This window comes from Neofelis nebulosa, chromosome 12, assembly GCF_028018385.1.
Source record: "Neofelis nebulosa isolate mNeoNeb1 chromosome 12, mNeoNeb1.pri, whole genome shotgun sequence".
Classification (NCBI taxonomy): Eukaryota; Metazoa; Chordata; class Mammalia; order Carnivora; family Felidae; genus Neofelis; species Neofelis nebulosa.
The window spans coordinates 33,625,893-33,642,801 of record NC_080793.1 but is presented as its reverse complement, the minus strand read 5'-3'; the positions used below and the strand labels follow the sequence as shown (position 1 = coordinate 33,642,801).

Sequence of the window (16,909 nt, the reverse complement as noted above, 5' to 3'; positions counted from 1 at the left end):
TCTGGGCTCATGGGCTGAAATCGAGGATCTTTCGGGGCTGCTGTCTTTTCTGAGGCCTGGAGTCTTCTTCTAAGCCCACTATTTGTGGGCAGAATTTGGATCTTTGTGCTTATAAGACTGACTGACCTCAGCTCCTAGAGGTCACCTGCTGAGAGAAATTCTCTAACTGGCTTTGAAGAAGTCTGCTGCCGTGTTGTGATGAGGCCAAGCGGCTAGAACCTGAGGATGGCCGCTGGGAGCTCAGAGTGGCCGAGTTCATGTTGAATTTCTGGAAACATACCCATCATTGTGGTTATTACCTTAACAACAATGCAGACAGTGCAGGCGCATTTGAAAATCAGGTTCAGGGACACCATGTTTGTCATCGGATGCCTGCTTATACCATTCAAAAGGGTCCTTTTTGAAAACTTGTAAACATTCCCAAGAAACAAAATCTTCATCACATGATGAACCCCTTAGACATCATTTGGGAAGGATTTATTTTATGTATGTGAGTCATTTCCAAATTTCTTTAAGGGTTGAGTATGTGTTCAACTTAAATTGCCTGCACTAACTAGCTTCCTTCTTTCTGCCTGTGAAAACAGTGCTTCTCACACTTGCATGTGCACAGGATCACCTGGAAGCTTGGTAAAAGGTATATTCATGTTGGGTAGGTCCGGGTTGGGCCTGGACATTGTACATTTCTTACGAGCTCCAGGATGATGCCAAGGCTGCTGGTCTGTGGGCCATATTTGGAGTGGCCAGATGTTCAAGTGAGAAAAAGAAAGAGGGCAGAAAGCTCCAGGTTGGCCAGTCACTAGTGTCTTACCCTCACACACACTCCAGATGGTGTTGTCAGTTCAGGAAACATACCACAGCTTTACTTGAGGCCGAGTCTATTGGTCTAAAAATCCTCCAACTCATGGGTCCACGGGACGCAGACCTGGAAGGCGCCCAGAGGTCACTCCGTGCCCAAGGTAGCCAATGGCAGAACTGAGGCCAGGCAGGGAAAGGGTTTTGCCTGAGGTCACACAGCAAGTTAGGGACGGCACTTTCTTTGCCGTTCCGTCATTCCATCTGGTCCCCTGTGTTCTAAATTTGGTCTGGGTGTGTTTTTCTTAAAGTGTTAAATTGGTATTCTATTAAAAAAAGTCGTTCTTCAAACATTGGCTTTAATATATTATGTTAAATTATAAAATAAAATTAGTTACCAATCTTGATAAAAAGTTCTAAAGACCTTGCTACATGGCTGGTTGTACCACAGCTACAATGTTTATTTAACAAGCAGGGTGGGAAATACTGGCGTCTTCAGTCTCCTAATGTTTGTGAGGTTTAATGTACTACACACTAGATTTCTCACACTTATACACAACTCTAGAGTTCTGTTTTCAAGGGCATTATTTTTTTTTTTTAGTGTTTGTTTATTTTTGAGAGAGTGAGAGCACAAGTAGGGGCAGGGCAGAGAGAGAGGGAGACAGAGGATCTGAAGCAGACTCCATACTGACAGCAGGGAGCCCAATGTGGGCTAGAACTCAGGGACCTCGAGATCATGACCTGAGCCAAAGTCGCTCAACCAACTGAGCCACCCAGGTGCCCCTCAAGGGTATTATTTTGTTTGATCCTACAAAGTCATCTGGGTAAGGATTGCTGTCTCCTGTTTGCTGCTGCTGCTAATAATAATAATAATAATAATTATTATTATTATTATTATTCCATGAGGTGGGCTGTGCTCTAAACAGTTCATGTAGATGATCTAATTTAATTCTCAAAACACCCAGTGAGGTAGGTGTTAGTCCTCCCCTCCCTGTGCCCCTTTTAAATGTGAGGACACTGAGACTCACAGAGAGTAGGGAATTCATCTAAGGCCACACAGCTGATAGGTGGCAGTGCTGGGATCTGAGCTCAGCTATCTGAGCTCTGTCCTCTGCCTCCCCCAGAGGAGGGATGACCCACCCAACAGCCCCTGCCCGCAGGGCCCCCTTCACTCTTGGTCCAATTACGCCACACTGCCAGTTACTTCTGGCGTGAGAATTACTGAGTCTGTCCTGCTTGGAAAGTTCAGGAGGTCACGGTGGACTCCTGTCTCTGGGCAAGCTCATTTCTTTTGAAGGTGCCAAGTCCGGGAACAAACCCGGGGACACTGTCCCAAGTGCAGAGTGGCCGAAGGTTCCGACCGGTTCCTTCATGGCCAGCTGTCCGGGTGCAATCCCTTTTGTCCATACAGCCTGCCCTCTCTCTCTTTCAAAGGCAGCAAAACTGGGTTTGGGAGGTATTTCTGCAGTCTCTCCCATGAGATTCTTGCTGCAGAGCCAGGGAGGCCCACAGTCTATGGGCAGGGCAGCTGCAATCACTCCATCCAGCATGTTTCTGTCTTCAGAGTGCTTGAAACCCATGGGGCGGAGAGTTTTGTCACATCTGCTATGTCATGATTCCTCTGTGAGTCATCTTGAACCTTCTTTTACAAGGCAAGGGTCAGTGGAAGTGATTGCTCATTAGAATTAAGACAGTTATTTCAGTATCCCAAAAAGAAATTGCCAGAAGGGTGTGTCTATTGGGCAGCTCTGGTTATTAACTCAAGAGTGATTGCAACTCAGCCCCGGAGTCTAATTGCCAACTGTTACAAAAGGAAGCAAACTACTGGGTTATGGAATTTGAAGGGACTGTAGAAGTCCTATGTTCAACTCACTCCTGATGCAGGACTCGCTCCTCGTCCCCAGTCTGTGGTCAGAGACACTGGCTTGTCCACAGCCCCTGGGAGGGATGCTCCTCCCTTTTCAGGCCATTCTTTTCTCAAATGGCTTATGAAGCTGAAATTGTCTCCCTGAAGGTTCCCTTATTGTTCTGGATCTCCCTGGGAGGCCACCCAGTGTGTTTGCCTCTCAGAGATTCAAGGAGAGAGGATATATGTCCAAGTCTTCTCTGTTCCAGGCCAGCCAGCCTCATTTCTTCAAACCATTCTGATAGGATGTGGCTTCCACTGGAGTTCTGGGAGTAGGGAAGATAAACGTTTGCATTACATCTGCTCCATTTAACCAAAGGTCAAGACTCTGTTCACCATTGCTGCAGAGAGGTCTAGGCAAGCTTAGGTTGTCCCAGATGCTCTGAGGGCAATAAAATCACATCAGGGGCTGTGGGGCAGGGTGGAGCTGTGCATGCGTGTCTGTGTGTATGGCAGCAAGACTGGGAGAAATGGTGTAAGGCAACCTTCATTTTCCATAACAGGAAGTCAATAATAATGATCTAAAACAGAAAAATCACGAGAAAGGAGGGCTGCTATGTTATCTGAAATACGGAGGCAAATACTGGAAGAAACAGCTTGAAATGTTGAGCCTGGGAGCCAGATCTGGATGGGGTGGGGGTGGGGAGGGGCAGGAGACTGCTGATTTTATTATAAACCTTGAGTACTATTCAGCTTTTTAAGCAAAGTACAAGTACTTCTGCTAACTAAGTACATTTGGGAAAGATTATCTTTAAAAATTCTCCCAAATGAATTCTCAGTCCAAACTCTTGTTAGCAGGAAAACAATTAGGGACCTAGATTTGGCTTTATTTGGCTGGCTAGATTTAAAAGAGGTTGGAATTTGTAGAAGGACAGACCCGGATATAAATTCTGATTGGTCACTTGCCAGCTCTGTGACTTTGGGCAAGTAACCTAACCCCTCTGAACCACAAGTCCTCCTCTGTAAAATAGAGGCAGTGCCAGTACCTCTCAGGGGGTCGTGAGCATTAAACGAGATGAGGTGGACAAAGCCGGAAGCATAAAGCACCCAGCTGAACAGGTGCTCGGGGACCATTTGCTGACCAAACATTGAGAGTTGCTTGTACTAAGACATGCTGGGTACCAGGCCAGCCGTCAGAAACAATAAGGAGTATCTCAGACCTCTGCCCAAGAATAACAGTTGCTCTTCGTAAAAGTCCTGGATTCTGTGCTGTTTGCTGCCTTGTGGGTGAACGAATGAGCAAAAGAAGTCCTCAGAGGCTCCCCAGTCTCCCTCCCCCTCCATCCATAGGGAAGTTAACTTTTCAACTCATCTCTTCTCATTATTCATCTGTGGGAAAACTTTGAACTCAAGAACTGCAGGAGGCTTGGGGGGTCATTTTAGTCCAGTTTTTTCACTGCACGGTGGGGGCACCGCATCCTAAGAGGGGCCAGGAAGCGGACTCCCAGGCTGGTTCATCCTCTGCACCCACAGGTAGGGGAGGGGAGCGTGAGTCTGGGCTACTCTGCAAAACCCCAGCTGGCCATGGGGTTGGAAAGACCTGGGGAGCCTGTCCTGACATGGAATGGGCTTAGGAAACTCCTTTTGGAACCAGAAGCTGAAGGGAAATAAAACTGCCCTTTCTGGGTAAGATTCTGGACAGTTCTGGGAACTTGTCTGCAGAACAAATTGATTTATGGGGATCCAGCTGTGAAGAACTGTACAAAACAGGGAACAGAGGAGATACACTCCAGATGTGGCTTTATTAAAGGCAGGGGTAGAACAGTGGGGTTGAAAGACTTTCTGAGGTCCATTGGGCCATGGAGACTTTGAGAAAGTATGGCCAAGAGCCTATGGCTTTCAGCTGCCAATTCTGAGCTGGAAAACAGCTTAGAACCCATTGTGTCCGAGCCCTTGAAACTGTAGATGAGAACCCCAAGGTGCAGGGAGGGAAGGGGCTTACCCTGCATCACACAGAGAGGGGAGATGAGGCTGGGACCAGAACCCACATCAGCTGGTGCCCGTTCCAAGGTCTGTCTCATCACCCACCCTTGCTCTCCTGTCTTTTAGATTTAACTCAGGCTGTTTCCTTAATTTCAAGTTGAGGGAAGGCTCAACCCTGCCACACTCTGATGGTGAATGGATTTCAGTTTTTTTGAGGCCTGGAAATGAGACTCATATTTGGTAGAATCTCAAATGGAGTCTAGACTCTCTTTCCTACCATCATATCTTTTTCAACATTTATTTATTTTTGAGACACAGAGAGACAGAGCATGAACAGGGGAGGGGCAGAGAGAGAGGGAGACACAGAATCTGAAACAGGCTCCAGGCTCTGAGCGGTCAGCACAGAGCCCGACGCGGGGCTCGAACTCACAGGCAGTGAGATCATGACCTGAGCCGAAGTCGGACACTCAACCGACCGAGCCACCCAGGCGCCCCTACCATCATATCTTTTTAAAAAAATTTTTAATGTGTATTTATTTTTGAGAGAGAGAGAGAGAGATGGAGAATGAGCAGGGGAGGGGCAGAGACAGACAGACAGACAGACAGAATCTGAAGCAGGCTCCAGGCTCTGAGCTGTCAGCACAGAGCCTGATGTGGTGCTCAAATTCACAAACTGCGAGATCATGACCTGAGCCGAAGTCAGATGCTTAACCAACTGAGCCACCCAGGTGCCCCTCCTACTATCACATTCTTGACATAGATTGTCTCCCCCCTCCTCCATAACACTTTACTTTTTCCAGATTATTAGGAAGATATATGCTTAGCTGAAAATTTAGAAACTATGCAAGAAATAAAGAAATCAGCTAACTTCTGGCTGCCCAGAGATGGCACCATTTGGAAGTTTTTCCTTCCAGTCTTTCTTTGTCCCCACCATTCCATTTGTTTGGGTGGAATTGGCTCAAAATTAGTTTTTGCCATGTGAACCTGGTTCTGTCCTCTGGAGAAAAGCACAGCTAGTCTCCTTCCTCTTGCCTGTACCAAGGATTCAGATGTGTGAAGACAAGATGCATCTCCAGATTCTTCCCGCTTCTGGGAGAAAACCTGAACTCCATTTTTGAATGCCAATGTTTATAATTACAGTTATGATCATTGCGCTTTATTAAAAAAAAAAGTGTGCACTGCTTGCAAGACATTGCACCAGTTGCTTTTCATGCATGACTTTGTTTATTCTTCACAACAACCCTTCGAAGGAGATATTTTCTAGGTCTAATTTATAGGGGAAGAAACTGAGACTCAGAGATTACAGGTCTCATTGGGACTGATAGGGATGGAGTTCATCAAGATATCACCTCCCTTCATCTGGCCTCTTTATCTTTATTAATATATCCAGAAGACACAGTAGCTTTCCTGACAACTTACTAAAACTGCCTGTTGAATGCCATACCTGCAAAAGAAGCCTTTACGGTTGTTCCTGATAAATTCATCTCCTTCATTCTGTCTCACGAAGACCTTTTTCCCCCTTATAACAATCACTCGGAGGCAACATAACTCATGTAGAATTCCTGGCAACGATATTAAAAACGACAACAACAACATCAACAACAAAATCAAAACGACCAACCACCTAGCTCAGCTCCTGGCATGTAGCACTCACCCAGTACCTGGTTGCTATGTTTATTGTATGAGGTGAGCGACACTGTTTGGTTCCCTGGGTTTCCCTCTGTTCCTCACAAAACACAGCAGAACAATGTGCTAAAAGTAGCACTGTGCTAAGGAGGGGCCCATCCACTGTGGTTGGTCTCCGAGGTAGTTTCCAGAAGCATCCTTCCTCCCCAGCTATTGGCAAGAACAAGAAGCTGCTTCCTTGAATTTGTGTGCATCTGCCCCATGCCAGCCCCACCTCCCCCTGGGCTTTCATCATCCCACCCGTGCTGGTGGGACAGGCCTGTCCATCTCTGGTGGGAAGAACCCCCTCTCCCCAGCGACCTCCAAGCTGGTGACATCACAGCCTGCCGTGCTGTCACTTCTGCTGCTGAGCCCTCACCCACGTTGCTCAGAAGAGATGCTCCTTTTAGCGGGGTGGAGCTGTCAAAATGGATTTTAAATATGGGTTGTGTTTTATTTTAACTTTTGGTTGTTTTCTAAATTTGGTCACAATCGCATCTTCTCCTTCTAAAACAAGAGAAAGGATGCAGCTGCCCTCTGGAAAGTCTCCAGAGAGGAGAAGGGAAGAAAGCCCTTGCGCTTCTCTGCTGATTGCTCTGCTCCCTTCTGGAGCTCTCAGAAGCCAGCGATGTGGGAGTGGAAGGGACAGATGTGGACCTGAGGATGCTCGCATGTTCCCCTTGCCCTGGGAGCTTCATGGAAGGCGTACTGTCACCGGCCCAGGACGACTCGCCAAGGCCGAGACTACTGGCCCCTACATGTGCCAGACAACCAGACACTGTCCCTACCCCAGTGAGCAAACCCTGCTTGGACTCGGGCAGTCATGTTTCAAGGTGGACACAGAGGGATGGGAGGAGCCCAAAAAAGGAAATGATCTCATCTTCATCATAGAAGGCTGCAACCTGTGCCATCTTGAAAGGCTGAGCAGGCCATCGATTGGGAGGGGAGGGTGGTCCAAGGAGGGGGCGGCAGGGCCAGGAACAGTGGGGAGCGGTGTTGCTGGAATGTGGGGGAGGGAGGCTGGGAAGGTGAGCCAGGTCCTGACTGGGTCCACATCTTGGTGGGGTTGGACGCCAGGCTGAAGAGTTTAGACTTCATCCTGGATGAAAGAGGGGAAATGGTCTTTGCAGTGAGGACAAGACAGCAGCTGGCCCAGGGGCCGCTTCCTCCCATTGCATCGTCCTTCCACGAGCGCCCCTCCCCCATGAGTGAGCTGCCCAAAGCCTGGGAGTCTATCACGCTGTGTGGTTTCGCTTCTGTCCCCAACCCTGCACTGAACCTCTCCTGACAGGTCAAGGGCCTCTCATATACTAAATCCCTTGCAAAGTTTCTTCCCCATGTCCCTGCATCTCACCACTACATTTGGCCTGCTCCGTCCCTGCCTCCTGTTCGAATTGTCTCCTCTTGTGGCTCTGGCCACTGCACCACATTTCTTAGCTCCCCATCCACTCCAGACTTCCTCTCCAACATCCTTGAGCCACACTTCCTGGGATCCCATGGGATCCTCTTGTGACCCTGCATGTTCTCCCTGGAAGACCTCAAACACAGGCCTGGCTTTAATGCTGACTGTTACCTGGGTCTATCCAGTTAGGATTTACTTGTATTCAGCTGCAAGTGTCAGAAACCTGAAAAACAGTGGCTTAATAAAATTCAAGGCTTTATTTTTCTTATGTGAGAGGATGCCTAGCATTAGGCATTTTGGGGCTGATAGGGAGGCTTCATGGTACTGTTAGGGGGGGAGGCTCATTCCATCTTTCCACACGGCCATGCTTAGCACATCCCTGTCACACTGTGGTTGCAAGATGGCTGTCTCACTACCCCCCCCCACCTCCCACTAAGTATTCCCTTCGTCTTCATTCAAGGAAGAGGAGAAAGGACAAGAGCAAAAGACCCACCAGCTGAAGAGAGGCAAGAGGGGAGGCGCCTGGGTGGCTCAGTCGGCTAAGCTTCCTACTTTGGCTCAGGTCATGATCTCACTGTTCATGAGTTTGAGCCCTGCATCGGGCTCTCTGCTGACAGCTCAGAGCCTGCTTCAGATCCTCTGTGTCCCTCTCTTTCTGCCCCTCCCCCACTCACCCTCTCTCTCCCAAATAAAAAAACATTTAAAAAAGAGAGAGAGAGAGAGGGGGGGGGGGGCAGGCAAGAGGAGTCACCTCTGACTCCTAGTGAGGGGTCAGCCTGTGATCCCCTGTGCACGCTCATCAGCCCCGAAGGACCCTGGCTGTCTCACATCATGCCCTGGCACCGAGGCCTGGCATGCATCTTGTTCCTTTGCAGCATCAGTGGCTCACGTCACCGTCAAACATATTCACGTCCTGATATCAACCAAGGGAGAGGACGGTACAAAGCCACCTAGTCTTGTCAGATGGAGCTGGTGCAGGACAGCAGCCGCTGCTCCGCCGCCAAATCCCGAAGCGCTAAGGGACGGAGAGACCTTCGCGACAGGCCGGACTTGTTGTTCCTGAGGCAGGGGGTCCAGAATGGCTCCAAAGTCCACAGCGCTACCTGCGCTCTGAAGCCTATCTCTCACCGCCTGCACTCTGGGTCTTCCCCCACCCTTCCGCCTGCCAAGCACTTCCCCGTGGTTGTGCCAACGCTGCCGCACAACTCATTCCAGCCCACACTCGTCCACAAAGCTGGAAGATGTGGTTTGTCTCCTTGGCACGTTTCCCTTCACTCTGGCAAGAGCCACCGTGTTTCTTTGGGATCTGCCCCTTCCCCTCTTAGTCTCTGTGGTCCACATGGTTCCAGGAGAGCTCACGTGTGAGGTCCAAGTCAGTGAGCACAACTACCGGCTCAAGGGTCAGCGTGTGATCTAAGCCGGTCTGACCAGAGTGAATCTCAGAACTTTTGTGGAGATGCTCAGACACAAGCTCTTGTTTACTTCTATTTGATTTAAACCTAGAAGGATATAGCTCAGAGAGGTGTCGGCAGCCATCTTGTGACCATGAGGCTGCTGGCCATCCTGTGACAATGCAAGAGGAGTCATCAAGGACAGTCAGCACAGAGTACCTGAGCCAAGAGAAGGAGAGAGAATATACTGATGATGTGGTTTGAGGTCCTGGATCTTGCTGTGAATGAAGTGAGTGAGTGAACTCTAATCTCACACTGTTCAGTCTTATGAGCCAGTGTGCTCCCTTTTTCCTTTTGGTAAAGGTCTGTTTGATTGTAACCAAGGTCAGCCAGTTGGAACCAAGTGTCCTGCTACACCTCTCTCACTGAACAGCAGTACCATTTATTCAGCCACGTAAGCCAGAAAGCTGGGGTCACCCCCAGACTCACTCCCCACATCCAAGGGGTACTGAAAGGCTCTCAGTCCTACCCACTGTCTCCCAAGCCAGTCTTCTCCCTCCTTCCCATTTCTGTTGTCTCAGTTCAAACCCCATAGCCTCTCTTCCCTGATCCATGGAATAGACCATTAAGTGGCCTCCTTTGCAGACCTGCTATCTCAATTTCTCCTCCCCACTTGGCAGCAAAGTCTTTCTAAAAGCAAATATGACCACGACAGTGTTCAACCACTCCCCAAGCTCTGTTGGTTCGTGGAAAGAATGACCTGGCCCCAACTGTTGCCGGCGGTCCCGGACAGAGCAGGTGTGAACTTGTGAGGTTTCCAGAGCTTGTCTTTGGGGCTGCCTTCCCCCTCTTTGGCACTGTCTCCCACCCCTGCACCATCAGCTGAGCGTGGCATGGGACTGCTCAGGTGGGCCGAGCCCACCGACCCGGAGGAACTTTCAGGCCCGGGAAAGGTCAGGCCTCACTTGCCCAACATGATAGAACCAGAGACCTCAGGGTATGAGGAGCCTATGAAGCCCTCACCACTCTTCCCTCCCCTGGTACCACACGGCCTGGCTGTAGCTAGATCTCCAGAGGCAGCCAAGCTCAGAGGGTGAGGGTGAGGGGGTGGGATGTGATGAAAAGAGGACTAGGGATGGGGTGGGGCTCAGGAGGCCTGAGCTTTAGACTGAGTTGAGCTTCTAACTCATTGTTGGACTGTCTCTGATCTGATCAGGCCAGCTTCTTGGGCGTTTGACTTGTTCACTACCCACCCCCCCAACTGAGGGGCCCCCCACTTGGTTTAATGCTCTACTGTTACCATCATGAAATTCTTAATACTTTTTGAAAGAGGGAGCTGCAATTTTCATTTGGCACTGAGCCCCACAACTGATGTGGCTGGTCCTTGTGTCAGTCTCCCCACCTAGTGTGTGACAAATGTAGGATCACTGGATTCTTTGCAGTGGGGTGCTGGGCCACTCCAGCCTTAGGAGGGGGAGGAACGTCTGCTCCAAGCTTGCCAAGTGAGGCTTGTATAGTCAGACTTCGTGGCATCTCCCAGGGGCATACTCGTAGTGCCATCTTCAGTCCCAGACAGCCCCCCCTTTCCTGAGGCCACTGAATTCTTCCTTATCCCTCCTCACTGGGGATGTTTGTGCTCCTAGCTTGGGGCCAGGGGATCTTAGAGTGGCCAGGGGCCCTGGAGGTGCCCGGTGGTCCAGTCCACGGAATCCTGCTCGGGTCACGGACGCCTCTGAGAATCTCAAGGAAGCGATGGCCCCTGTACACAGGGAAGCACACACGTGTACACACATGCGGTTGCCGGGCACACACACACCGGACTGCACGTGCCCTCAGGAGCTTCCAGGTAAACACTTCTGCCTTAGAAGAGTCCTTTCTGCAGCATCTCCATCCCTGCTTGAGAGCCCTCTGACAGCAAGGCCTCCCCACCTGCCACACCGGCCACACCTGCGGCATTACTCCACTCTCTTTACCTCCTTTTCTTTGCGCTAGTGGCTCTGCCTCCCAGTGACTTACAACCACTGGCCCTTGTCCTGCTCCTCAGAGCCACCCAGATGAGATCACTTAGCCCTCACTGTGACAGAGATGGGAAGATAAGGAGTTACATACCCCAGATTTTGCCCTTCTCCATGGTGTTTAGCTGTGATTCTTTCTTCACGGGACAGGGTGTCCAGACCCCAGCCTATGTCGCCTCCAGACGTCTTTCTGTTTCTTGGTGTTCCTGTTAAGGGCTGGCTTCCAGAACACAGCATTCCGGGTACAGTTTGACCAGCTTGGGGGAGGATGACCACTCATCTATTTGTTCTGGACATTAGCCTCAATTAAGGTAGCTGTGGGGACAGACCTATAATATCAGATACACTGAGCTGGGGTTCACCTCAGATCCCCAGATCTTCTCCCTATAAAGAGCTGCCCAGTTATAGCTTCTTTCTCCTCTTTTTAGTATTTGAGAGGTTTTAAACTGAAATACCAACTTAGACCACATATTCAGGTTTTTGTTCCATTCCTTCACTACTCATAGTGCCTTCACCCAAAGGTGTTTCCACCCCTGAGCCTCAATTTCTTCACGGGTTTGTTGAGATGGACAAATATATCATGAAAATACCGTGGCTTTGAAATATGTTTTTAAAAAGGAGTGGGGGGGGGGCGCTCTGGGGTGGCTCAGTCGGTTAAGCATCTGACTTCGGCTCAGGTCATGATCTCGTGGTTTGTGACTTCGAGCCCTGAGTCGGGGTCTGTGCTGACAGCTCAGAGCCTGAAGCCTGCTTTGGATTTTGTGTCTCCCTCTCTCTCTCTGCCCCGCCCCTGCTCACGCTCTCTCTCTCTCAAAAATGAATAAACTTTAAAAATAAATAAATAAATAAATAATAAAACCTTTGTCAGTTGTTATTTTGGAAAGATTTCTGGTTGTTTCCAAAATCCATTTCCCCTCTCTTACACTAAAATGGAACTTTCACCCTGGCATACAGATGCTCAGCACTAGACCACAAATCCCAGCCTGCCTTGCACTAGGCATGGCCCTAGGCGGTGAGGGGACTGATGCACCCAAAATCCAGTCACGCCTTACAAGGGAGGAGTGTACTTTCCCTTGCCCTTTGCCCCTCCCGTGACTGGGGATGTGGTGGTGCGCCATCTTGGACCACCAGTATGCGTACAACATCCGTGGAATGGCAGAGCAATGGAACTGAGGAGCTTGGGCCTGTGATGACTTCGAAGAGCAGCCTCTCCATACTCAGTATGACTTTCATGTGAGTGAGAAATGATCTCCTATCTCCTTTACACCACTATTATTTGTGGTGCTCAGGTCAGTCTTATTCTAGCCTAATGGTGGAATTTTCTGGAGGCATGTTAATTCTGAGAGGCAAGTGTTGGCTCAAGTCAATCAGGAAGCATTAGGGGTTTGCAAATATCCTGAAGAAATCCATATTTCCTCCTTTCTTCTTCCTACGTCTTTCCTTCCCTCCTTCCATTTCTCTCTCCCCACCCCGTCTGTCCCCCAAGATTTACAGGGGTCTTCTGTACAGGCTGATTAGGTAGAACACCTGCCAAAGGCTTGAAGGCTCGCAGGGGAGACAGATGTAACAACAAACTGCCTTCCAAGCCCACGGTAACAAGATCCCTGTGAAACTGTTCCCAGGGTGAAGGGTGAACCCAGAGGAGCAGCCACCACTGTGGCCTGGAAAGGTGGGAGGCAGGGAACCCCGGTTGGCCCATGAGGGTTGGGAGGTTCTCTAGAAAGGGAAGGTAAGGAAGGGCATTGCGAACACAGGAACAGCTTGTGCAAGGGCTCAGGAGTGTGCAAGCACCAAGCGTGTGTAGGCCGGGCTCACCGCTGTGGACACCCTGGCTGGCCAGGGTCCTGCTTTGCTGTCAAGTGCCTCTGCTGGAGGAGACCGTCCTTCTGACCAGCCCCGAGCCATAAAGGGACAACTGCTTCGCAAACAAATGCCTCATGTGTTTACTTCTTCAGTTTTCCTCCCATATCTCATCTCCTCCCCTGAGTGAGATGCCTCCTGGTTTTGCTGAATTTCCACAGGAAACTGGAAAGAGCAACATCTGTCCAAATTCCCTTAACTAGCTCCAGATTTCCAGGGTCAGAGTGTGGACCCTGGGAGACGTGGTCTCTGTGGGGTTAGAGGTACAGGCCCTGGACCCGGTGGACTTGCCGTGAGCCCCTCGTGGCAGCCCGCCCGGCGCCAGCTCTCTGTACGACAGAGTCGTTGGGCCAGAATTTTGCAGGGAGCATAATCAGTGGCTGCGGCGGCCCCTGGAGAGGGGAGCGCAGGACTGTTCCCACGGGCTCCTGCCCAACGCGCGTTCCTGAGTTTTATGTTCCTGGGAGAGGGGGTGGCAGGCAGCCGCTCCAGCTCCCACACCAGCTGCTCGGGTCGGCAGCTCTCCTCCTCCCCTGGGGCCCTGCACTGCTCCCTACCACAGGGACACTGTTAGGGACACTGCTTTGTTCACAGCCACGTGATTATGGCCTTTCTTTAGGGACACGTTCTCTTCTGCCACCCCAAAAGGAGGCAGCTTGGAGCAGGGGAAGCAGCAGGGCCAGGCCTCTGGGGATCAGGTCCCAGCCCTTGAGTCTCCATTTCCTCACCTGCAAGACAGAGTGGGCTGGTTCAGGTGGCATCCCAAGGTGCCTCATGGACAAGGTGAGGGGCTTTGGAGCCAGGCAGACAAAGTTTCAGTTCTACCTGTGCCGCTTACTGGTCTCATGAGCCTGCCAGGGAGTCCCTACAGCTCGCCAGCCTCGGGTACCTCATCTGTGCGCGGAGGAGGGGGACCAGGTCACCTCCGAGGGCTCTGAGGGCTTCGTAATGATACAAGTGCTTGCCCTCCACAAGGAAGCTGAGAGAAACAGTTTTATTACCTCAGCTATGGCAAAATATTTCTGATTCTACGCCTGCTGGAAATCAGCAGGGTCAGCATAAGCTACCCTTATGCCCCCCCTGACTCCCCGCCCACCCTGCCAAGTCTCCACGGATCATCAGAGTGTTTTTCCTGCAGCCTGAGCTGGAGGCCTCCTCAGGGTGTCCCCCAAGGCCTTGTGGGAGCCGACCCTGCCTGACCCCCTCTGCCCATTGCTCTGCTCTCTCGCTCACTCTGGCCCCTTGTAGGCCCTGAAATGGTCCAGCCGTGGCCTCCTCTGGATCTGGCCCCAGGGGTGGTGTTCATGGGGGGCCGGGGGAGGCATGGGAGGGGCTTAGTTCCTCCAGAGTCTTCATTGGCTTCCCCAAGCCACTCCAAAACCTCCATCTAAGTAAAAGCAGGAGGCTGTTGGTAATGACAAGGCCTAGTCCCCCAGGTACCCCTTTCAAGATGCCACCCCCACCAGGCCCCAATAGGGGTGTGCTGTCTCCGCTGACCAGTGAGCTCCCACCCTCTCTATCCTTTCTGCCAGCTCCTTCTCCTTTCATTGTCACTCTCTCCAAGTGGCATTTGCCCACATCCTGTCTGTCCTCCTTGTTCTCATCTCTCATAGCATCTGGCACTTTCATTCCAAGAACTCATCATGTTTGTATTTATACATGTATCTTGTACTTACCTGTTTAATGCCTGACTCTTCTACTGAATTATAAATGCTGGGAGAGCGGGGGTCATGCTGGTCTGGCTATACCCCCATCTCATCATCTGGTGCCTGGTAAAGAGTTGGCTGTTGACAAGTCATTGATGAATGAGTGAAGGACTGAATCACGTGGAGAATCTAGAATGTGGTGGCAAAATGATCCCAGCGGGAAGGCAAATCACGGAAAATGCTGACATGGTACCTGCAGCATTGAGGCCCAGGGGCTTTGGCACTAACATCATGGGTACAAATCCTGGCGCTGGCACTCAGGGCTCTGCGAGGGCAAAGTCATTTTCCCTCTCAGCCCTAGGGAAGAGAGTATCTCAAGAAAGAGAGATGGTCACCTATGGCGAAATGTTCCTGAGAAGAAGTCAAGGTAGGAAAAGGACTGGGACATGCCTGTTGATTCGACCACAGGAGGTGACAGTGACCTTGACAGGATCAGTTACAAAGGATAGGGGAGTCAGAAACTGCACGGCAGGGAGGGTGGCAGGAGTTGAAAAGGGGAGACCGTGAGTCTGAATGACTATTTCTAGACACTAGAACAGGAACGGGAGGAGAGAAGACATTAGCTATTTCTTACCACACAGGACCACGTCAAAATTAATTTGGAAAAGTTTCTGAATAATAAAAATGACTCATCTCCTGGATGGCTAGCAAAGTAAGATGCTTCAACTCCCCGTCTTACTTTTCACAGAAAAGCAGGATGTCAGAGCCGCAGGCATCTCAAAGGCCAGAGGTTCTGGCACAACCTTCTCATTTGGTGGATGAGGTGCCCGAGTGACTTGTCTGGGTCGCACAACAGACGAGGGGCAGAGCCAGGCTTTGAACCCAGGTTTCTGTATGCCCAGACTCGGCTCTTTTTCACATTCCGTGTCTTTCTTTCCTCTATTCTTTCCAAGCAGTCTTTATTGGCTCCAGGAAATGGGAAGGATGGTTATTTTTAGCTTATTCAAAACGAGTAAAATGGGTAATGTTTTTTTTCCCCACATATCAGATCCAAAGCATGTCTTACGTAAGAGCTAAATGAGATGAGCAATGGCTCCATGGCGAGAACAAAGATGCCTTTGGATATTAAAAGCTCCAGAGCGAACCCCAAACGAGCCCAAACAACTAGGACCAGTTCTACTTGCCTAGCCGAGAGCGAAGGGTAGGCAGGGCTGTGCGCATGTGCATGACGTGTGTGCGTGCGTGGGCGTGACGTGCAAGTGTGGGCGTGACGTGCGTGCACGCGCATGACGTGCGCGCACACGCACAACAGGCGTGTCGCGTGTGCGACGCGCGTCCGTGCATGGGCGTGATGCGCGTGCGTGGGCGTGATGCGCGTGCGTGGGCGTAACGCGCGTGCGTGCGTGGGAAGGTCGTGCATGCGTGCATCGGCATGCCGTGCATGTGCGTGTGTGTGGAGTCCCTTTCTGGAATGATTGCTTGAGTACAGGGTAAGCGCTGCAAACCATCTAGGTACCACTTTATTATTATTATTATTAAAAATACTTTTATTGTTTAGAGCAGTTTTAGATTCACAGCAAAATTGAGCAGAAGATAGAGAGTTCCCATAAACCTCCTGCCCCTGCACGGCCTCCCCCACTGTCTGGCACCAGAGTGCTACCTTTGTTACAACCGAGACACCTGCATGGGCACCTCATCACCAAAGTCAGTAGTTTACATGAGGCTTCTCTCTTACTGTTGTACATTCTATGGGTTTGACAAATGTATAAGGATGTGACTTTGAACCTCCTCTACACGTTGTTATTATTATTATTATGGTAAAATAGGACGCAAAATTCACCATCCTAACCGTTTCTAAGTGCACAGCTCCAAGTATTAAGTACATCCACATTATTGGGCAACCATCACCACGATCCATCTCCAGACCGCTTTCCACCTTGCACAGCTGAAACTCTGAACCCATTAAACACTGACTCTCCATTATTCCATTCTCTCCCGCTCTCCATGCCCCCCCCCCCCATCCCCATCCCTTCTCCAATCCCCGCCTCACCCCTGACAGTCACTCTTCTACTTTCTGTCGCTATGAACCTGACTGCTCTAGGTGTGCGGGGTCAGAGGACTCCTCCAGCATTTGTCCTTTGTGACCTGCTTACTGCGCTCTCAGTACCTCTGTGAGTATGCTGCCTGGACTCCAATCCCACCGTTCAGATTCCGGCCTCTGTCAGAGGATTTGCTTCTGTGCTGCGGGCGAGCTGGGTAAGCATCCTTGGGAAGATTGCATGTCAGGTTTTCCTGGCGCTATCTCTTTA

The 16,909-nt window shown here is 50.5% G+C and overlaps 2 long non-coding RNA genes across 2 annotated transcripts in view; one reads left to right on the top strand and one right to left on the bottom strand.

Annotated features, from left to right (window-relative positions):
* Positions 1–8,444: 8,444 nt before the first annotated feature.
* LOC131491624 (uncharacterized) lies at positions 8,445–15,820 on the bottom strand. The gene is made up of 3 exons (XR_009251568.1): positions 14,631–15,820; positions 11,189–11,409; positions 8,445–9,298 (listed from the first exon to the last, which is right to left on the bottom strand). It is a non-coding gene; the product is annotated as an uncharacterized LOC131491624 (long non-coding RNA).
* Positions 15,821–16,011: 191 nt separating this feature from the next.
* The window catches only part of LOC131491620 (uncharacterized), a 36,763-nt gene continuing 35,865 nt past the window's right edge, over positions 16,012–16,909 (top strand). The window contains exons 1-2 of the long non-coding RNA XR_009251552.1: positions 16,012–16,090; positions 16,702–16,856. This is a non-coding gene — a long non-coding RNA (uncharacterized LOC131491620). The remainder of the gene's footprint in view (positions 16,091–16,701; positions 16,857–16,909) is intronic.